Source organism: Anomalospiza imberbis, chromosome 3 (genome assembly GCF_031753505.1).
Source record: "Anomalospiza imberbis isolate Cuckoo-Finch-1a 21T00152 chromosome 3, ASM3175350v1, whole genome shotgun sequence".
In the NCBI taxonomy this organism is placed as follows: domain Eukaryota; kingdom Metazoa; phylum Chordata; class Aves; order Passeriformes; family Viduidae; genus Anomalospiza; species Anomalospiza imberbis.
Genome location: NC_089683.1, coordinates 2,512,670 through 2,536,071, shown reverse-complemented (window position 1 = coordinate 2,536,071; position 23,402 = coordinate 2,512,670). Strand labels below are relative to the sequence as shown.

At 47.1% G+C, this 23,402-nt stretch overlaps 1 protein-coding gene across 6 annotated transcripts in view; it reads right to left on the bottom strand.

Moving 5' to 3' along the window:
- The window catches only part of EXTL3 (exostosin like glycosyltransferase 3), a 134,311-nt gene that overhangs the window by 39,162 nt on the left and 71,747 nt on the right, over positions 1-23,402 (bottom strand). For 3 of the 6 annotated variants that reach the window (XM_068183139.1, XM_068183136.1, XM_068183138.1), the window contains exon 3: positions 10,654-10,756. The exons of 2 other annotated variants lie outside the window; for them this stretch is intronic. The gene's annotated coding sequence lies outside the window, so the exon portion shown is untranslated. Of the gene's footprint in view, positions 1-597; positions 808-10,653; positions 10,757-23,402 lie in introns of those variants that run through there. One more of the 6 variants, XM_068183141.1, reaches the window with a different exon arrangement.

The window sequence follows — 23,402 nt, the reverse complement described above, 5'->3', positions numbered from 1 at the left end:
GTCATGGAACACTTTATTCAGGACAATTTCTCCCGAACCATTAACAAATAGGAGTTATAGGAGCCCTTGAAGAACAACAGCTGTCCACCAAAATACCTTTTTTTTTTTTTTTAAGCAATCCATCACAGACATTCTCAATAGTACAGAGTCTGAACTGTTAAAAAAAAAAAGGTGGGGGGGAAAGGAAAAACACACCAAGCACTCATTTTCACAGCTTCCTGCAGCAGCAACTTCCACAGATCAGCTCTGCAAGTTGCCCAGAGAAGCTGTGGCTGCCCCTGGATCACTGGAAGTGTCCAAGGTCAGGCTGGACGGGTCTTGGAGCAGCCTGGGATAGTGGGAAGTGTCCCTGTCCATGGCAGAGGGGTGGAATGGGATGAGCTTTAAGGTTCCTTCCCATCCAAACCATTCTGTGATTTTAAGGGATTTCCTTTCACCAGCTTCAAACCCAACCCCTCCTAATTCAGTCCCTGCTCCCTTCTCCAGCATTACACACATCCACAGGGATGGGAATGACAGGACTCACACCCAAATCACAGCAGATCCAAAGGAACAACAGTCCCAAAGCCACCATGGGAACAAGAAGTGCCACCTTACCTCCTCCAAGCTGCCTGCCATCCCATCACATGCTCCTCTCTGCACCAGGCAGTACAAATCTTTTCAATCCTGGCAGCCAGCAGGGTTGGCAGGGAAGCAGAAATACAAGGATCCTACTGCCAAGGGATAATTCCAGCACAAATCTGCACTTCTGCTATTGTTTCCCCCTTCCTGATGGACACCCTGGTTCTCCAGAACACTCCTTTTGTGGAGCAGCCCTCCCTCTCTTTTATCCAGCATCCTCTCTAACATCTTTGTTCTGTTCCCATTCCACTCATTTCCCAAATTTGTGCCTAGTTTCCTTTTTTTTTTTTTAATTGCTCTCAATATGTCACTCTATATTAGTCAACAGCAGATTTATTTAAACGTGTCAATGCTGTTGCTTAGCAGATCTGACTGTGCTTTACCATTTCAGCCTCCTTCAGAGTCACATGTTCTCCTTCCCAGAGCTCCCCAGCATGTTTGGATCACCAGGAAGTTTGATGAAAACAAAAATAAGTCTGATTCTAAAGGCAGGCCACTGGCCTGCCTGGAAAAGTGTCAGGAAAACAAAAAAACACCTCCAAAAACAACCAAGAAGAGGAATTCTGCCCCAAAACCCACATGATTTGTTAATAAGCAACATCAGGTTCTGGTTTTCTTCCATTTTCTACCTTTTACCCATGAGCTTCAATAGGAGTAATCAAGTAAATGATCATCCAGAGCTTTGGAAAGGGTCTGATATGGAGCCAGTATCAGCTTTCCCCTGCAGCAGCTAATTTTAGGAAATGGCCTTCAACCACTCTATAAAAGGCTGGGAACACCCAGGTGAGAGCATGATCTGACCTTTGAAATTAGATTTGGGTCTTTGCTGAGGCAGAGACAGAAGATAATGTGCAGCTAAATCCCCCACAGGAGCTTTTCTGCTCGGGCTTTCCGAGCTCTCCACAGCAACGGCATTGATGTGGCCATTGCCCCCAGATTCCAACTTGCACATTCACAGAAAAGTCACTGGAGATCCCAGTGGCTCCAAGCAGCATCAGCTCCACACATAAACTGTGGCACAGCTGTCCCAAAATGATGATGGAATCATGGAATCACAGAATCATCAAGGCTGGAAAAGCCCTCTGAGATCACTGAGTCCAACTCACAATCCAGTGCTGCCAAGCCCACCCCAAACCATGTCCCAAACATGACAAAATTCTTTATGAAAAGGACTAAGCAAAACAAAGAAAACACCCTTCTGCAATCCACTGAAGCAGGACAATCCCGAACTCCCAAGAGCACCCCAAAATCTGCCAGTGGCCACCAGCAGATGCCAAGTCTGCACATTCATCGAGGGCTCTGACTGTGAGATCATCTCCATGCTTGGCTCCACTCCAGGTGCATTTCCCACACTGCCCCTAAGCCAACCTCATCTTTCTGCTCCAAAATCTCCAGCTCAACCATCACCTGCATCCCTCCCATCCAGGCTGGTTTAGAATCCCAGAATCCCAGACTGGTCTGGGTTGGAAAAAACCTTAAGGCTCATCTTCTTCCAGCAGGGATGCCACTCACTAGGATCAGCTTGCTCAGGGCCCCATCCAACCTGGCCTAGGGGGAATTAAATCACAGAAACTGATGCCATCAACACCATCTCCAGCTGCTGCTAATTCCACATTCAGAGTGCAGAACACACCCAAGAAACCGGGCTCACAACCTTGGGAACTGATACCACAACCTGAGACAGCCCAGCTGAAGACAAATCCCACAGCAGGACCTGCCAGAACGGCTGCTGATGGGTTTCCAAAAATAACCCAGTCCCCTTTCCATGGTGCCTGATGTCCATTTACTTACAGCCACCTAAAAATAGCCCTTCCCGTCCGGATCGATGACGGGAGCCGACAGAAGTGAAAGGAGCTCATCACTCCACAAACACAGGACTAAAGGAGATAAAATACTTTGGAAATGCAGCGTAGGGAACAATCCCGCTCTGGCCCCGAGACAGCCAGCTGGATGGGTTTAATGATTCTTCTCCAGCACCAGCTGTGATTGAATTTATTTCCATTTGGTGTGATTAAAAAGAAAAAGACAGATAAAAGGGAGAACAAAAAGTCCAAGATTTCAAAAGACACTAAAAATAAAATAGTTTGTGTGAGCTTGGCACCCTACCTTGACAATTTTTATATGTGTCAGCCAAGCTCAATAACCCAAAGGGAAGGCACAAGTAATTTACAGGTGGGGAAACGAAGGCATGGAAATGTTAAAATACCAATTCAATCATCAACAGCATCAACAGCAGGAACAGGTTTAAAGGGCAGGCGTTCCTGAGGCACCTGCCTATACCCATGTCCTAAGATCCCTGTGTATTTACTCTTCATGGAGCCATTTTAATAGTTTCCATTGCCTGGCAAGTGCAGATCGATGCTGGGGAGTTCAGTGGCTCCTCACCATGAGTTCCAGTCCATTTAGCTGATCAAAGGGAGCCGCTCTGCCGAGCCCGTTCGCACCTCGCGGGGGAAAAGGCACTTCCTCAAAATTCCAACGTGCAAGTTTAGCAGCAGGAGGTCAGAAATTAATCCCTTTATTTAAACATTAACAACTTTTAAGTGTCTAAGCAATTGTGAAGGCTTTATTAGAGAAGGCAATGAAAGCTCGTGAGCAGCCAAGTCAAGAGGAAGCCAAGGTTACCTGCACTCTCGTTCTGAGTATTGACTTTGACAGCACAAACTCACCCTGCAGAGGGTTTGTACCTGGAATAAAGAGGACAGCAACACCTTGCTGCCAGCTGAAGCCTGTGGGCAGGGATGCATGGAGCAAATCCTCCTGGAATCCATTCCCATGGCCACGTAGGGTAAGAAGATGTGCTGTGGGCAAACTGAACCTCCTTGACTTGCCTCCTGAAACCATCCTTGGCAGATGTTGATCACCTTGACAGCACCAAGGTTTCTGATGTAGCCTCCTGTGTGGATATTCAGTAGGAAAACCAATGACTGGAACAGGAGCCTGGAGAGCTGGTGGACCCTCCAGCCCAGCACAGTCAAACCTCAACTGGACAAAGCTTCAAGCAATCTCATCTACCTTTGCCATAAGCAGGACATTGAATTACAGACTTCCAAAGATCCCCTTCCAAACTTGTTCTACAATTCACAGAAATGCCAGAGAGAAGGTGGAAGCCTTTCCTGGAGACATCTGAACTAGATAAAGCTGTAATGGGTAATAAAAATAACTCCTAGTAAGCTTTTTATTGGATGTATGAGCTGGTGGCAGTGAGGAGCCTCCCAGCACACTGTGCTTCCCTCTCTCCAGCATTTACCTCTGGACACAGGAATACATCTCTTCAGTTAAGACACTTTCACCATTTTCACACTAAAATTCAACAGGTTTTAGCAGCATTGTAGGACTTAATACTTGTAGGAGGTGATAAAACATTCATGAGAGCAACACTGTGAGATTAAACGGGTTGGACTAGCATTAAAAGGCATTTAAGGGACAGCCTTTTAAGGACCAGCTCTCTGCTCAACCACTGCACAATCATTTCCCCGAATCCTTCCATGTATGCAGCATGCAGGGAGATATACAACGTGTGCACATCCCACCCTGGATCCTGTCTCAGTGCTGTAGTGGGAGGAAAAAAGCATGGGTTAGATGCTGTCTGAATTGCAGATGTCACCGGTTTGGCTTTTTTTGAACACCTCCCTGTTACTGGAAAGTAACTATTGAGTTTCACCAAAGTCAAAAGCTCCTCTCAGGTTCATTTCCCTTTCAGCTGCTCCGACAACTGTCTTGCCAAAATCCATGGAAGACAAAATCTATAGTTCCTAGGATTCACATTTTGAAATGGCTCCAAATGCAGAGCAAAGGTTTCACCTTTAAGACACTCTTGCAAGGCACACAGCGATCTCCCTGACTTTGCTGGTCCTGGTCCAGATGGAAAAAAAAAAAAAATCCCAAAGCACAAGTCAGTTTTTTTGCTGACCAGGATTACCTGGCTTAATATCAGCAGCCTTCAAGGACAAGGTCTAGCACACTCGAGTGGAAATCACCAGTGCTGGATGCAGCTCCCTTAAATCCTCTAAGCCTCTGCTTCTCTGCTGGAACAGCTAACTGCTGATAAGCTCACTTTCAGACTATTTTCATAAAACTGAAGGTCAGCAAATTATTTGCTAATTAAATCTGTCACATAATTCTCAGCCTGATGCATAACTCAAGCCAGCTCCACTGAGTGGAGCGGCAGGCAGGGGTAAGCTGCCTGCTCTGAGGTGTGACAGGGCTGTGGGGTCACCAGGCCTCAGTGACAGATTCCTCAGAGCCTTGCAGAGATCTTGCAGCAAGCTGTGTTCTGCAGCCTCTCCAAGCCCTGCACACACCTCTGCAGAGTTTGTCCATGTTTAGTGACACGCTCTTGCTTTGGTTCATCCCTTGGCTCTGCACAACTTGTCCTCCTCCAGCAGCTCAGAAGTTGCCCCTTGCCCAGGGTGGCTTTGCAGATGAAGGGTAAGACCTTGCATTGATTAATTCCCAGCATCTAAAATGATCCTGACTCTTTTCAAAGTCACTCTGAAGAAATACAACAATCCTGCCCCCAAAAAAGTCTCCAGTCTTGGGAGGCTGTTCTATTTCCAACCAGAGGAGGGCAACCACACACGTTCACAACAGGCAGCATCCTTCTGCCTGATGCAGGAAAATGCACTTTATTCCCATTCCCAACCAGCAGAAGAGTTGTTTCATCTTTCCCATTGTGCCTTACTTATGTCTATTCCCTTTCTTGTGCTACTTAAAGAGCATTCCCCATACAGAATCACAGAATTACAGAAAGGTCTGGGTTGGAAGGGACCTTAAAAATCATCCAGTGCCACCCCCTGCCATGGGCAGGGACACCTTCCACTATGCCAGGTTGCTCCAAGCCCTGTCCAGCCTGGCCTTGGACACTTCCAAGGATCCAGGGGTAGGCACATCTTCTCTGGGCAACCTGTGCCAGGGCCTCACCACCTTCTGAGTAAAGAATTTCTTCCTAAAATCCAGCCTAACTCTGCCCTGTCAGTTTAAAGTAGCAGAGTATATTCCCTAAAGAGAACCTGAATTCCTCATTCCTCCTGCTCAGCAGCAGTTCTGCTGGCTGGACCCACAAGCCATTGAGCTTGTCCAAACTGTGTGTGCCACCGACCTAAGGAGAATTCATCAATCCCAGCTGGGAACTTGGGCACTGGGAGCAAGGAAACTGCTTGCGACGTGGCTATAAATAGCAAAGGGACTGGGGATATTGTCTCCCTCTTGTGTACTCCTTCCTGCCCTGCTCACATGAACCCTTCAGAAACTGGATCAGGCTCCTCTGATGCTCTCCTGCCAATTTTGAATCATGAGATGGAGGTAAAAGGGTTTGTTCAGGAGAGCAAAACAACCTTGACTTCTATGTCTAGAGGGAGAATATCCTGCAAGTAACGCCATTCCTCAGCACTTAGCTGGAAAACCCAGGGAAAGGCAGGAGTTTGTGGGAGAGGCCCCAGGTGACTCAGCTCTTCACCCTCTCCCCTCTCCCTGTGGACATTTCAACAGCACAAGGCACTGGAGTTACAGGGTGAGACACAGGGATTCACTCAGTACACGAAATGGAACTTCAGCAACCCCATCAACTCCGATTTTTAAGGACACTCACTTCTCCATCATCATTATGCCCTGTAATAAAAGCCACTTTACAAGCTCAGCTAATCTGGGATGCTGTTGCATCATCACCTGATGTTGATAAACAATTATTAAAGAGGAAAAAAAAACAGGTAAACAAATCCATGTTTCTCCTCTGGCCTGGGGTGGTTTTCAGTACCATTATCAGGCACTGATAAAAAGGGGAAGAAGGAGCTCTGTGGTTTTGGTATGGGCTGCTGTGGTCCCGTTTTGGGCCTGTTCTCTGGCCCAAATCCAGGGGTGTAAGCCAGCTATTGTCATGTTCTTGAGCTTTCTCACCTGCCCAAACACCCAGGCCACATCTGACGTGCCTTGGAGGTTTAATTCCTGGTTGTGCCAACACCTGGATCAATGGCAGCTGGCTGAGGCCACCACTGGCTGGCTCCAGCCTGGACAAGCGAGTGACCAGAGCAGCCCCTCATGTCCCAAACCTGACCTGTGCTCCCATCTGGGAGCAGAGCCTGGGTTTAAAAAATCCCAGTTTTACACTACTCCATGGCATTCAGTAACAAATAAATCCCACGAACCTGGGGAGGGTTATTACTCCAGCACGCATAAAGGAGATGTTGAAGTGACAGGGAACTTCCCTGCCCGCCTTTTGTGGGGACAATACAAGCCAGCAGAGCAGAAAGACATCCAAAATATCACTTTTCAAAGCAGCAACAGATTTTTCTGTCAAAGGACAGATTTCACAAGGATGGGCATGGGTGGATTCATGGCAAAACAATCAAGCAAAGCGAGAGACACACGACCATTTCTCTTCTCTGAGTGTGGAAAAGCTTTCAGGAGATTTGTAAAAGTAGAGCTGCTGTTGTTGAACATCTCAAAGGGAAAGGGAGGGAGAGGAAGTGTTTCCCCCATGCAGCTCTCCAGCAGCAGCTTCTGACTGTACTCAGTGGGAAACACTGAGCACTCTCAGCACCTTCCCTCCCATGGAGCTCCAGGCACAGGGGAAGCTCAGCAATTTGCAAGATTTGGGTCCTTGCTTTTGTTCCCCTTCCCTCTCTCCCTCCCCATCCTCCCTTCGACAACCACGGATGGAAAGACTGAGGAGAACACAGCAATTAAGGAATTAGAAGCCTCGCTAGCAGCTACTCTGAATGCAGGCACATGAAGCAGCAGGATTCTGCTGGTGACATTTGGACCACAAATGAAGTCCTCAAGAGTAATAAACAATCAGGTAAAGAAATCTGGAAAGAAATTACCCAGCACACCTCGTCTTCCTGGCCCCCATGAGATCCATATAAAATGTGTTAATGCATCTGATTATGATCTAAATTATGTACAGAGGCTCCTGCCAAGCACTCTGTGAAGTTTCTTTATTGTTAAGTTGGAAGTTGTTTAAGAACGGTCCAGTCATCATGTTTCAAATTAGATTTGGGGGAAAAAAACATATTCCTACTTTATTGCTGGCTCAGAACACAGGAGAAGGTTGGGATGTGGGTTTTCTCTGCTGAAGAGAGAGCAGGAAGAGTGGGGACAGAACAGCAGAAGAGCCGGTCTGTTACCTGTCCTTTACTGTCACCTGAGCTGTACCCACACATGCCAGAGAATTACTGCAGTTTCAACTTTCTACAGCTTTTTTTCTTGGAAGGGGGATAAAACACCAAGGTGTTCCCCTGCATTCTCCACAGGCCCAAAAACTTTGAAAGAAAGGAAATTTCTGGAAGAGTTCTGCTGAGAAGGGCAGCCAAAACACCATGTGAGATTTCCCTCACACCTGCGAGGGCTACCTGAGCTGTCACTTATGCTGCCAGTCCTTTGTGCTGCTTGGAGGCAGGTAAAAAAGCTGGTTCTCTCCCCAGCATGCCATACCAGGATTGGAACTTTTTAAAAAACAGAGATCCACCACTGCCAGGTGTAAATTCAAATATGGGAGAGCACCCATAGTTTTAACTGCAAGCCTGACAATCTCACGCGTGCTGAAAACTCCACCAGCCCAACCTGTGCTTTCTCTTCTGCTGCTGTCTGGCCAAGCCTCTGCTCCATGGATCAGCATCTCCTTCCCCCTGCAGGGCTGGATTCCCAAGTCAGAGCCAAGGTCGCCTTGCTCAGAGCAGCTGGATTTTAAAAGGAGGGTCCCTACAGTTATTAAAAGTCTTCCATCCATTACCTCTGCCCTTCCAAGCTCACAGCTGCAGCCACAACTGCATAAATCTGGACTAAGCAGGGCCCTGTGGAAGTGAAATAGGATATAAATAGCTTTTACAGGTTTGTTTTGCTCTATATATGTATATAAATCATACCCACACATATATATGCCAGATATGTCTGCACCTCATTGAATCATGGAATGATTTGGGCTGGAAAGGACTTTAAAGATTGTCCCATTCCACCCCTGCCATGGGCAGGGACATCTTCCACCATCCAAGGGTGCTCCAAACCCTGACCAACCTGGCCTTGGACACTTCCAGGGATCCAGAGACAGCTTCTCTGGGAATTCTATTCCAGGGCCTCACCACCACTCTTGCAGTAAAGAATTTCTTCCTAAAATGTCATCTAACCCTGCAGATCTGCAGGAAGTCAGGGATAAGAACTACCATTTCTAGCCACCGTGCTAATGTAGTGGTTTAAACATCCAAAAAATGCTTTAATGTAGGATCACAGGCTGGATCCCAGCCAGGCAACAGCACTGCTTTTAAAGGAGTATTTATCTCCATAAAACACTTCCTAAACAATGTGCTCAGTGCTTGAAAATAAAGCCTCGCTAAACAACCAGATTTTAACCTGGAATTCTGCATGCTGGCATTCTCTGCTGCTCCAGGTAAGTCTGATTCACTTACACAGCATTGTGATTTTCTTTTTAAGAAGAAAAGGAATTTTCTCTTTCAGTTTAACTTTGAGGCAAGATGGAAGACCACAGCCTGGCCTCAAAGACGTGAGATCTTTTGAACTCCAAGTCAGCAGGCTCTCACAGGAGCTGAGCTCGAGGGCTGCTCAGGAATAAATCAAAAAGGATTTACTCTTTCACTTGAACAAGGCAGGAAGAAAAACTCCATAGATGCACAGATATGGGGTTGGGGGTGGGGAGACAGATAACAGGTTTTAAAAAAAATAATTTAAAAAGTCAACTTAAGAATGCCATGATGGTTTGATAGTCACAGTCCCATAAGCTAAACACCACCCTGCATGGTTGGATTTCCTGCAGGAAATCACAGGCACAGTTGCTAAGCCTGCTGGAAGCACTTCAGCCCAAGAATATTCAGAGCAGATGCTCCAAGCACAGCTCACAAGGACACGGCGCTCCTGGAGAAATCCTCTGACAGGGAGGCAAAACAGGGGCTTGAACTGGCCATGTGTCATTGGAGCTGCAGCTGTGATCTCTTCACAGAGGAGCAGAGTTCATGGCCAGAAGGGACCTTGAGAGCACCTCATGTGCCTTGTGCTGACCCACAGCCCATCACACCTCATCCAAGTTTTCCTGAGAGAAGGAATCAGATTTAGCAGCCAGATTCCAACTTGAATAACTCCGGTGGCTCCCAGTCACCATCCACGTGCTGCTTCCACTCCAAAACTTGGGCTGACAGAGCAGCTTTGTGCAGGATGCTACTGCCCCGTGGTGTCCTTGTGTCCCTGTGCCAGGAAATGCCATTCCCTGGAGCATGCAGGAGTGACTCCTTTGCTTCACTCCTGACACTTTTGCTGGAGCCCAAACACATCAGCAGTTTTGACAATACTCCAGAGCCTGAGTTTGCCTGAAGGAGCTCAGCACAGGGCACAAAATCTCATCCTCTGGCTTCCTTACAGGAGTCAGAAGAAAACTGGAGAAGGAGAAATGTGCTGCTGGCAGCAATTCCAGCCTCTGCAGTGAGATTGGAAGGCTCCCAGAGCCACACACCCCCACAAGAGCTGTGATCAGCACCCATGGACTAATCCTCACACCTCAATTACAAAGAGTCTGGGGACAAGAATCTGCCCAGAGAATGATGCTAAAGAAGAAAAAGGTTCAGAGCCCAACTTCCCCCTGAGCTATGTGCAGGGATTTGGATCCCGAGGCAGCCAGACACTCAGCTCAGACCATTAGTGACATTCAACACTGCTTTTAAAATCAGAATTGAAAACTGCTGAAACCAGAATATTGTGAAATATTCTTTTGCTTCTTTGCCTGCACTTCTGCCAAATGAATTTGGCTAAAACTTTCAGCAATTAATGGATGATTAAATGAAAGAGCTGATGGCCAAAAAATATGTAAGGAGCTTGATTAAAGCTCTGGGAGTGACACTGTGCTGGTCGTGCCCTATTTTTACAAGCTATTCTCATCTCAACATTATTTCAACTGGACTGTGGGGAGGAGGAGAGTGTTGTTAGAAGGGTGTGAGACATTTTGGTAAATTATGTTAAAATCCAGCAAGGGAAGAAGCAACTTAACCCCAGGCATAGGGCAGCCTGACACTGCAGAGCTCCTTTGTGCTTTACCTGTTGTCCCTCAGCTCCTTGGCTCAGACCCGTCCCACATCCCACATCGACTCCTTCGCCACCTCTCTTCTTTCTCCCAGCGCTGATCTCAAGGGTTTCCCTCCTGTTTAGCAGAAAAACACAGACAAAACCACATGGACTCAAGAAGTAAATTCTGCATGGCATCGTGCAAGAGAGGCACTCTGACACAAACATTCCTTCTGGACCTCTCCAAACAGGGACTGACAACCTGGGGGAGTGGAAGGTGTCCTGGCCCATGGCAGGGCGTGGAACGAGATGAGCTTTAAGGTCCCTTCCCTCCCAAACCATTCTGAGATTCTGTGATTTATGACGTGGTCTTAAGCCTGGAAGCTCCCACAGGTTTGACAATTTGGGCTGCTGGGGAGTAAGGGAGGCTGAATGGGGAATCAGGCACAAATGAGACCACCTGGAGAAGGGATATTGCAAATCTGTAAGAGATCAGATGTGGATCATCAGCTCCCTGCTCCATCAGTTCTGAGCCTGCTTCCAGGCATTCTCAGCTTTCTCAGCTCACTTCACACAAAATTCTTCCTGTACAACACCTGATAACTGACAGCTCTCAGGTTACATCCCTGCGATCATTTCCCACAAAAATATTAAATAAAGTCATTATCTCCATTGTTCCATAAGTGCCAAGGTCCAAGAGGATCATTGCAAGCCACCCAGCCTGACCAGTTCCGTGATACACCACGAGTTCCACCCACCAAGTCCAACCTCAAGCCCAGCAATTCCCACCAATTCTTCATCCAGTTTTTGCCCTAGCTCAAATCCTCTCTCAGCCACTCCTCTGCTGCAAAAAAAAAAAAAAAATCTGATCTCAGCAGACAAACAGATCAAAAAAATTAAAAGAAAAATAAAATACCTTTTGTTAAGAAAAGCCCGAGGCTCCAGGAGGGCCCGTCAGTGGCATTTCCCTTTGTTTTCAAACAAAAAGGATCATCTACATCCTGTCTTCATCCTCCCACACAGCCTCTGGGACAGCAGAGCATCTCAACCTCCCTCTCCCCACCCTGACTCTCACTAATGTGTTCCATACTCGCAGCCTCTCCCCAGTCCCAGCTCCCGGCAGGGAGTCAGGGCTGGTCCTTGGAAGCTGGTGCTGCTTATAAAGGCTGCTTCCATCCCCTTCCATCCCTTTCACTTCAGCTGGCAAAACACTTCCTGAGTGCCCACATCTTAAAATACAAAGAAGGAAACACATCGTGATGGGAGCTGGTCTCTCCTGGCAGGCTGCAGGTCCTGGCACCGTTCCATCAGCAGACGCTACAAAACGTTTGCAGAAACAAGAACAGCCAGGACCCTTCTACCCCTCCTTCCTTCCCTGATTGCAAAGTTCCTCCCAGAGTTCTCCAGAAATCACGAGTGAAGATGTTACCCAACAGCCACAGCTGAGGGTTTCATCTCAACGTGACCTGTGAAATATCCACTTCAAACCTCACCCACGCTGCGCGAGCCCAGCATCTGCACAGCCCTCGCTGCCTCTCCCAGCTCTGGAGATGTTTTATGGCAAGCTTGGAATGCCGACGGTTTACAAAATAAAAATCTGCCATTTTTTTTCTTCAAATCCACCGTTTGAGTCCCTGAAACTCCGGCCACTTGGGGCGAAGAAGCCAAGGAATCAGAGCATCTGGCAATGGGATGCCCAAATCCATCAGCCAAACAAACCACTCTCCTAAGAGTCACAGAATTGTTTGGGTTAGAAGGAACCTCAAATATCATCTCATTTCAACCCCCTGCCACAGGCAGGGACACCTTCCACTAGAAGAGAGCTTAAGAGTTTTTTAAAAAAGCCTAATTTTAACATAAACTCTGGAAAACATCAGACTCTTCACAGAATAAACATCACTTCATGATTAAAGTGAAGGCCCTTGTCTAATAAACACTATATAATTAATATAATGTTAAAATTCCAGCATATATTAATGTTTTATTCTGATCACTGTCATTAAAGCAACAACAGCACACCAGCAAAGGCTCACCCCCAAAAAAGGGTGATTTATCCTTACTCTCCACCAGAGAAGAGGTGGCAAGTCGCTGTTCTAACTTCATTTTATATTTTATTAGTTTTTACAAGCCAGCTATGCTAAAAGGTTGCACCAGTAATTTAAACTGCAGCTGTCAGCAGAAGTGAAGGACATTGTGGGATACATTTTATTCCAGCTCTTTTATTGCCTGGATCCTTGGAGTGATTCAAGCAGCTTAAGGATTTTAGAGGCACTGTCACAACAGCTTCTGGCCCGTCGCAAGCTGCTATTTGAGCAAAAAAAAAAAAAAAAAAGTACCCAAAACCTCCAACTTCCAAAGAACTGGCTGGACCAGCAGAAACTGTTCAAGACTCAGCATCTCCTGGATGCCACCAAATTGTTCCCTCACGGGGACAGGCACATTCTGAAATGTTATCCCCACTTGGCAGAAGGGGAAGGGGATCCATAAAACAGTAAAACAGGGGAAATGCTGATTTCTGCAGCTCCGCCAAACCACAGGAACGCACAGAAACACGTCGTGACTCTCCCCGCCATCGGGAGCCAGCAGTGCTCTGTCACATCTGCTGGGACACAGCAAGGCAGGTGACAAGCTGGGGCCAGGAGCACAACAAGGCTGGCACAGACCCAATCCAGGAAAGTCTCCAAGAGTGCTGGCCAGAGGAGAAGTGTTTTGAAGATTCCTGAGCCAGCAGGCACCTGTCCCAGCAGCACCCCAGGGTTCTGCTGGACTCTTCCCTACGGATGATCAAAAAGAAAAATAATTCCTTGAACTTGAGGACCAGCCTCACCACCCCAGACTAGTGGGAGATGTTGGTTTTCATCCCCATCCAGCTGCCCTGGACACTGCAGGGCTGGAGGGGAGGAACATTCTGCTGCTGAGACGTCTGCTGGCTGCTTGCCTGGCACAGGACTCCATTCCAGATCCCATTAGGGAAACCATCCTGGGAAAGCAGGGAAATGTTACTTTGTGGGAGGGTGGAAGGAACAAGGGCCATTCCTGGTGAAAGCACTGCAGGGTTTTGGGCAGCAGACAATGGTGTGACTGAGCCTGGTGTCCCCATTGCTCCCCAGGGTGCTGAGCTTTCCTGAGGTCCCCATCTCCTACCCACACACAGCAAGCCAGGAAACACACGTGGGTCACCCTATCCCTCTTGGGGCTGCAGCTCTTGGGGTGGAGCTCCTGGGGTGTTTGCAGAGAGGGAGAGCCAAGGCTGACAATCCTGGAAGGGCTCACAGGGCCATGGGGTCACCTGCATTGATCCTGACTCAGCACGGAGGGGACACTGCAGGACCCCAGTCACTCTGTGCCATGGGCAGAGGAGGGAAATCTTCATCCTCATCCCACCCACCCTGGTCTTGGACACTTCCAAGGATCCAGGGTCAGAGATTCCAAGGATCCAGGCGCAGCCACAGCTTCTCTGGGCACCCTGTGCCAGGGCCTCCCCACCCTCACAGCCAAGAATTTCTTCCCAAAATCCCATCCAGCCCTGCCCTCTGGCAGTGGGAAGCCAGCAGAATATCAGATGATGCCCCACAAGTATTGGATCATTCTCAACTGTCCCCTGCTATAGGTCCCTCCATGTCCCCCTTCAGCACATGCAGACATTGTGCCAGGAGAGGTCCATGGATCCCAGAGCTTAAAATCTGTGAGGACAAGCAGAACTTACTTTGCAAAGAAATATCTTTTAAGCAGAGGGAAAGTTCTTAAACCTGGACTTTGGCATTTTTAAGTCTGGGACATGTTTTAATGTATTAAAAAAAAAGTTTTTCAGGTCACCTTTGATGCAGAGTTGTCTGGAAGGGGGAGGCTGTCAGATGGTGTCTTAGCAAGGGAATATCTGTTCCCTGGGCACGGACTCAGAGCCTTGTGAACCCCCTATGGCACCTGAATATTCCATGTTTGTACTCCAAGCCCCACGGACACTCCTTTGATGTGGTGAGCTGCAGCTCCTAAAGGTCTCTGGAGATCACAGGAATCTACGTGATGGGATGAATTTAGTGGCTAAGGAGCCTTCCATCCTTCGAAACAGAACTTTGCTGTTGTAATCTTTTATAAAGAACATTTAAATTGCCTTTTTTTTTTTTTTTTTTTTCATGCCTGATGCAGAGAGCAGCTGTGGAGAGATGCCCAGGAAGGCTCCTCTGCTCCACAGGGAATCCAGCCCTGCTCTTACACACATGGTCTCTTCCTGGCCTCTCCTGCTCGCTGCTCCAACATAAACAAGACCTACATCCTCCTGGAAATTAAACCCAGCCTCTCAGATATGTACACAGATCTCCTCCTGCCCTGCAGGAAACAGGGATGGAGAATCTGCAGCCCCAGGTGGCCTGAAGCAATCCCTGCTCATGGGGGCTGGGAAGGCTAGGAGGGAACACACAGCACTAAATGGCATCTTGGGATATTTAATGCTCTCAGTTTTCTTTTCTGACCTCATCTCTTCACCAGCCAAAGAAATGAGTCCATTTTCCTCTGCTCATCCTCACAGAGTTCACCAAAAAGCTTTTTGCTCTACTCCTGGTCACAAAAACATCCCAATCTGCTTCCATCTCACTCTTCCCTGACAATTATCTCCACTTGCTTCCCTATTTTCTCTTCTTCCAAGGCTCTTATCCAGGCTGGCTTTTTCTTTCCCTCACCGGCCTGCACCAGCATTATTTCTCCCGCTGTCAGAGGTGCCACTGCCAATCTAAAACTTGGTTTCAGTACAATTATTTAAGCTCATTCTCCTGCACTAATGCAGTCAAATATTGCAACCTAATATAGAAATATGCCCAGGAAATCATTCCTGGGATGCTCCAACCTGAGTTGAAGGCCAACATGATGGAGACGGAGCAACACAAGCCCAGATCCACAGCTCTAGAAAGCATTCCTGGCACTCTCACTCCAAGTGCCATTAAGGAGATGCCAAAGTCCAGCAGATGTTTGGACAACACAAAACATTACATCAAGCTCTGATATTTAAGAGCAGAAAAGTTCCCCAGGCTAATTCAGGCAACATGTCCCATAAAAATGGCCAAAAAACCATCAGGGTTCATTAACTGCATTTGCTCTCCAGTATTTGCTCCTGAATTGTTTATGCACAGAGGTTACCCAGCGTATTAATCCTCCAGAAAAGAACATGTAAAGCACAGCTGGAAATGAAGGAGTGCTTGGGAATCCTGTTTTTATGAGTGGGGTAGCACAGGAGGGGTCTACAGGGGGAGAAATCCCCACAAGAAAACTCCAGAGAGTCCCTATTTCCCACAAACAGGGAAATTAAAACCTGTTGTTGCAAGCAGAGAGAAAGTCAAAGATTTTATGATCCTTCTGTGAGAAAGGAATTTTAACAGGCTGGTGAAGGATAAACTGTTCGTTTCTTCCATAAACCTGAATAAAACCAAGTGATTTCCCAGAAACAAATTGGGAAATTATCCTCCCTGGCCCCAAGAGTCAAGTCCAAACCTGCCAAGTTTCTTCTGCCTTTTCCTTATCCTGTACCTTCACAGACTTTGCTGGGCTGGGTTCAGACTCATGATCCAAATTTAGGCAGGCTGGAGATGCCCTAAAAGCTGCTGAGTCACCAGAAGGGAAAGGGACTTAAGCTAATAATTTACCTTCAGCTGAGCAGGAGCCTGTCAGCACACAAGGCAGGGTGTGCTGACAGGCTCCTGGAAATGCTGACGCGCTGGAAATGCTCCACTGAGAGCTCTGTGTGTTCCCAATCACCCATCCCAGATGCCAAAATTCCCCTTTATTGCCCTCTTGCAGGACAGACGCAACTCTCGACCTCGACCTTTGGATGGCCAAGTGACCACTGAAAGCCCAAAGGGACAAAGATTCCCTTAAAAAATCCCTAAATTCCCTCAGCAAGCTCAAGTCTGCAAACCTAGACAGGGCTTTGCATAGGAAAATAAGGAATGCTCAGAGATCTCCAATGTGGAAATGAGGGTGGATAAGGAGAACAGGACATTTACCATGGAAGTGTTACTCCTACCATTTATCAACAAGGAGTAACGACACAAAAGACAATACTGCAATTGGGTATTAGGAATAATTTCTTCCCCAAAAGAGTTGTCCAGCTCTGGCACAGCTGCCCAGGGCAGTGGTGGAGCCCCCACCCTGGAGGGATTTAGATGCTGTGTGGATGTGACACTTGGGGACATGGATCAGTGGTGGCTTTGGCAGTGCTGGGGGAGCACCTGGACTCAATAATCTTAGAGAAGTCTTCCAGCCTAAATGAGTCCATGATTAGGATTTACTTTTGAGAGGAAAGAAGGAGTTTTTCCCCCTTTATCTAACTCAGAAAAACTTTATTAAAGAAATCACTTTGCACACACTTCAGAGGCTCAAGACTTCCAGGGATAAAAAACCGGACCTTCAAATTAAGGTTCTTGGTGTTCCTCCTCACCTGAACCAACAGCTGGGGATTTTACAAATCCTTTTCACCTTAAACCAGCTGAGTGGCACAGAGAATTACCATTAAGTCAGGGATGCTCAGCAGGGGTAAATGAACTGCTGCAAAGAATAACTCGAGGCACATCAGAATCTCTCTTGGCACAGTTCTTCCTTCTCCTGCAGGAAGAACACATAGAAGTGGCAACAATCCCCTTCCAGAAAATTGCCCTGAGCTCCCAGCCCACTGCCAAAATTCATTCAAAAGGAACTGATCCAAGCAAGAACTTCCAGGATTTTATGGTGCAAAGCCACCCTCTGTTCCACAACGGCATTTTGCTTTCACAGCAGAAAAGGTGCCTTGAGATTTTGTCTTCAAGAAAGGCAATGGAAACTTCCTTTGCTCGCTGCCACCCAACTGGTGTCACTCCCTCTGGATCTCAGCATTCCCACAGGTAAAGAAAAAGCAAGTTGAACCTCCAAAGATAAATTCAGAGGCAGCAAATCCATCTCTTCCCGGGAGTTTGCTCCAGTGATTAATCCCAGCCCATGTCTACCTTTCAATGTCACCTTCCAAGCAGCTTCTCCCCACCCTCTCCCCAGAGAAAGGATTCAAGTTGTGATCTCTCTCCTGACCCATAAGCACTGTGGGAGAGTTTAAAAGTTCAACTCTAGATATTTTCACCCTGATCCAAAGGCTGCCCTGCTGCTCCTTCTGCAGGATCTCCAGCTTTTCCCACATCCACTTTAGCACACAGATATCGGAGCTAAATAAGCTTCTTGAACAGTATTTTTAGAAATTCAGTTTTTGGAGTAAAAACATACTTTGTTCCTATTTCCCAGCTCACATGTCCACAGATGGCATTAAACACTTCTTATTCGGGGAACTGAAGCAGATTTGGCTGCTCAGCCCAACCACAAGTACCTTTGCACAGCAGCTGTTCCTGGAGGGCTGGGCCCTCTGCCCCAGGCACAGCCCACTCTGCTCACTCCATCCTCCAGTTTAAAAATCATCTGGATTGCTCCAAGTCATTTTTCATATTCTTGGAGCAATTTATTACTCCACTGGTGTTGTGAACTCCACAGATTTTCTTGTTCTCTGTACTTGATGAAAATCACAAGGGCCAGGACGCAGCTACTCCTAAGAACTCCCATGATCACATTTACAGCTTTATCACAGCCTTTCCATGAATTTTATTTCCTATCCTGATGAAAAAAGAGCAGAGGCAGTGGCTCACACCATCTTCATGACAGCTCTGATGCTGCCTGGTCACACAAAGATGGATTTGTTCAGAGCAGCTCACGGAGAACCCACTCCTCCCTATAAGCACAAATTTAACACTCAATTTCTTTTCACTACAGACAAGAGAAAATTGATTAAGCACAAGAAGCGGTCCTTAAAAAATGAATCTGCTTCTCTGCTCCCCATCAAACAAAAATAACCTGAAAAACTGGCAAATCTAAGTGTTTGCCCAGCAGATAAGACAAATCATCCTTCAGTGACTCTCTCATTTTCCTCCTGCTACCTGGAACTCCTGCAGCCCTTTGTCACCACAGGAACGATGGGTGGTGCCACCAGCAGTGATGTTTAATTCTGTGACTTTAACATGTTCAAAACCTTTATCAGAAGGCTGTGAAGTCCAGAGCTCTGCTGCATCCTGTCACAGGCTCCATCTTGAAGCCAAGCAGGTTGTTTGCTGGTTTGGTTTGTTACACAGGAACATCTCCTGCATTAATTCCTGCTGGGTTAACTGAGCATGGGGGACACGTGTGGTCATCTCAGACGTTGTGCCAGGAAAAATTTCCTGTATCAGGAAGACAGGTCCAAAATAGTCTGTATTGCCTCACCATATTTCTTTTTCTTGCAGGTCACCATCACCTCCACCAAAAGAAAAAGAAGGGATTTTTTTCCCCACTGTCCCCTCTGAGGCTCCAAGCCAATTGTCCAATACACCATCCCACCTCCAGCCTGGATTCCTACAGAAATACAATTTGTACAGCTGTGTTTTCTACAATCTTCTGAAGCTGTTTCAACCCAAATTTGGCCCAGGATGAAGCTCTTAAAGCACCAACATTGTCCTTCCACAATGACAGGAGCCTCAGAAGATGGGCAGCTTCTGCTTATGAGGGGATGCCTCAGATTTTAATATATCACAGAATGGTTTGGGTTGAAAGGGACCCAAAAGCTGATCCGGTTCCACCCCCTGCCACAGGCAGAGACACTCTCCACTATCCCAGGTTGCCCCAAACCCCATCCTTCAACACTTTCACATTCATATACAGGGATATTTTATCCTCTTCACCACCATACACCTGTATATACATATGTATTTTCACATAGAGGCACACACAGCGAGGGCAGGTCCCACTGAATTCCATCATCCCTGCAAAACTAAATCCAGGCTGTTCAAAACCAGTGCCCTGGGAAGAATATTTCTGAAGAGATTGTTTCCAGCGGCTTCCCCAAAATGACACAGTCCATGGGAACAGCGAGGACAGGATCCAACCCGAGGGTGGTATTTGGTGATGATTAAGAAATACAGCTTTTCTCCCTCCTCTCCCTCTTAATTCCCTGCCCTTATTCCCTCAGTGTTTCCAAACTGGCCCAGCTTTGGTGGATTTTTATGGGGACTGCAAATGAGGTATTTGCCAACCAGTCATTGCTCCCAAGTGCAGAGGCACCACTACTAGAATTGGACACTCTGCCTTTATTTGTATTTATTTTTAATTGTAAGGAAATGTATTTTCTCAGTCTCATCCTCCAAAACAGCTGAACAGTTTGCATTACAGTCTTCCTCAAAAGCACCAGCAACCAACTAGTTGGAATGTTGGAATGTACCTGAAGTTTGGCATGAAATGAACAATTGAAAGCAGGATTTTCAAACACAGAAGCAGCTTAGGAATGCCACCATTCCCTTCTCCCAGACGAAGAACATCCATCAATCCCCTCTCAGGGCTCCTCACCCACCCTTCTCTTCTGGTTTGCTTTGCTGCAATACCAAATTTAGGCTGCCCGGTCCTTTGGAAAAGACCTCAGCAGTTTATTTGTCCATAAAATACACATCAGTGCTGCTCTACACTGAAAACCACCCATTTTAGTCATGAAGGTATTGGCTTCTCACAGCCACCCCAACAAGTTTTTAAAATTCCCTTTAGATGCCCATGCACAGGCCACCAGCAGGATTTCTGAGCAGGCAGAACATGAATGTGTGTTGTGATACATTATTCCCATTTCCATAATCAGGATTTCACGTTACTCAAAGCAATTTGATGTTTGGTTTGGCTTTTTTTTTTTCAGCAAACCCTGAAGCTGGGGATGAGGGAGAGGAAGGGCAAATCAAACACGGCCAGACATTGTTTTTACATGATCCTTGCCCAATTCTACTTCTCCACAGCCAAACAACAAAAAAAAAAAAACCTCTCACAAAAATCAGACGGCACCGTAACCAAGCCCACCATGAAAAATAAGGAATCAGAAGGGAAGGGATGGGGCAGGATGCTGATACATCTGATGCTGCCACTCTTGTCTCAGCTCATTATCTGAGGCAGCCTGGGCTCCCCATGAGGTCCCATGGAGCACTAATGACTTAATCAAGGGACCTCCCTGGGGCTGAGGGAGATGCTCATGAATAACAGCATCAAATCAAAGCCTGGGAAATCAGCGGCACCCTATGGAAAATTGATGGGATCAGCTGGTAAATCCTTAAGGTTAAGTGGTGCCTCCCTCCTGCCTCATACCAAAAAATTCCCCTGACTAGAGCTGGAGGCACAAGGAATGATAAAAGGCCAAAAGTGGGGAGCTGGGTTCCAGAAGTCTGCAGCAAACTGATCCACACCTTTGGATAGTGCCATGAGGGACAGGACACGGGGAATGGGACAAGGACAGGACACAAGGCAGGGTTAGATGGGATATTGGGAAGGAATTGTTGGCTGGGAGGGTGGGGAGGCCCTGGCAGAGGTTTCCCAGAGAAGCTCTGGCTGCCCCTGGATCCCTGGAAGTGTCCAAGGCCAGGCTGGACGGGGCTTGGAGCAGCCTGGGACAGTGTTATGGTCCCTGACCATGGCATGGGGTGAGATGAGATGACCTCTGAATTCCCTTCCAATCCAAACCATTCTGGAATTCCATGGTTCTAAGGCAAGAATATTTGTGCACATCCACACAATTCCCAAAGTTAAAAGAACGTTTTTTGAGTAATCTCATCTTCAAGCCAAACTGGACAGCAACTTTACAGTCACCAAGCTCCTCGTGCACACTCAGGGCTGCAAAATCTGCAACGACTTCAAATTCTTTACTATTAACATATTCTCCATATTAATCTTCCCCAAATGATCCATACTGGGAATTTATGTATGACTCAGTATTAAAATCCACTGTAACTGTGTCTCTGAGCATGTCACGGAGCTTAAATACAGGCGAGCAGAGGGCATTAAGAGGCTGCTGAGAATCATTTTCTAGTACATTGGAAAGGACAAACTGTTTTTATGAGTGTGTGTTTTACAGTCTGTTTTTTCAAATTACATCTAAAATAGTTCCCAGATGGAATTTGTATCATTCCAACTTCAATCTAAGGGATATTTTATTTTTAAAAATTAAAAATTAAATAAAAAGAGGTGAAACTTCAGAAAATTTGACTCCACTGAAAGGCCAACAGTGTCTTGTGCTGCTCAGAGAGGACTCAGAGACACGGCGAAAAAAACCTTGAGACTTTTTTCTGAGCAAAGATTCAAATAATAAGGAAATGGTCCTAAAACAGTAGCATCTAAGTTTGTCCTTAATTCCACAATGAGTGCATCAGACTGTGGCAAATTTCTTTACAAAGCTCCAGGCATCCATGAGGCAGCTGGAGAGAAAAAAGGATTCCCTTGCCCACCATGTTCTCATCCACTGCCTCCAAGCAGCTCTCCTCCTGCAAATCAATATTTTCCATTATTTTTAGGTATCCCATACAGCTGTAAAATGGCTCTAACACTCTTCCCAACTCACAGCACCTCCAAAACTGGAACTCAGCTTTTAATGAGCATCAGCAATGATGCTCATCCAGCTCATCTCTGATTCCAGTGCTAGAGAGGTGATGCAGATCCCTCTGGTTTTGCCAAGCAAACTAATGCTTGGAAAAGCAGAGAGCAGGAGATGAAACCAGGATGTTTGGAGTTGTAGATGAGGGTAAAAGTGCAATCAGCACTGCAAACCTGATTTACATCCCCCAGGTATTTGTGATTTGGTCGTGACAAACGTAGGAGGGGTTTGATTACAGGACCCCAGGGATGGAAAAAGCAACTCCCTTGGGGACTTCCAGCCTGGCTGCTACAGGACAGGAAGGAACAGGAGGGGAATCATTACAAACACCTGCTCTTCCACAGTGCAGAAGGAGTAACTCTTGTGCCCTACACTCTGAGCATGGTTTGGGCTTACTCTCCCTCCAGTCACGATGGCCACACGCCTCTCCCAAACACCTCCTGGGTGTCCTGGCCATATCCCTGCCATGGCTATCCATGGCTCAACAGCAGCCCAGCACTCCTCAGCATGTCACCCTCCAGCCCTCTGCCAGAGCCAGACCCCTAGGGATCACCAGGGAACAGAGTGGAAACAAACAGATGGGTTAGATAGAAATGCTCGGGAGGAACTAAAAGCAGATTCACGTTTCCTTCACTCTCATTTCATGTCTGTGAACCTGATCTCTTACCTGCTAATGCTGTCCTTACTCCAGCTTCTGGCTCCTATCCCAACCTTCCTAAACTCCTCATCCATTACAGAATCATGGAATATCCAGAGTTGGACCCTCAAGGACCTCAATCCAACCCCTGGCCCTGCACAGACACCCCAACCATCCCACCCTGTGCCTCCCTGAGAGCATTGTCCAAAGGCTCCTGGGGCTCCGGCAGCTTCTGGGCTGTGCCCATTCCCTGGGGAGCTGTTCCAGTGCCTGACACCCTCTGGGGGAAGAACCTTTTCCTAATATTCAACCTAAACCCTCCTGACACAGCTCCAGCCGTTCCCTGTGTCCTGTCCCTGCTCACAGAGAGATCACAGCTGCCCCACTGCTGCCCCTCAGGAGGAATTATCCAGCCACCCTCCCTTCTTTCCGATGTCCTCCCATCCACACCAAATCCCAACCGACATCACAAATTCTGCTGAGCACAGAGATCCCACTACAGCAAATTACCAAAATGTTGCTCTGCTTTGCAGCTTAGAGAGGATCGAGTTATGCCCCAGCTCACTCCTGTCAGCACCATCAGGAAAGCTCCACTCTGCCCCATGAGGGACAAAACCGTTCTGGACAAACCCGAGAGCTGGGAGGGAAGAGTTTTGAGGAAAAATGATCTCATAACTGGGTAGAAATAGTGCTCTCAGCAGCAGGCAGACACACCAT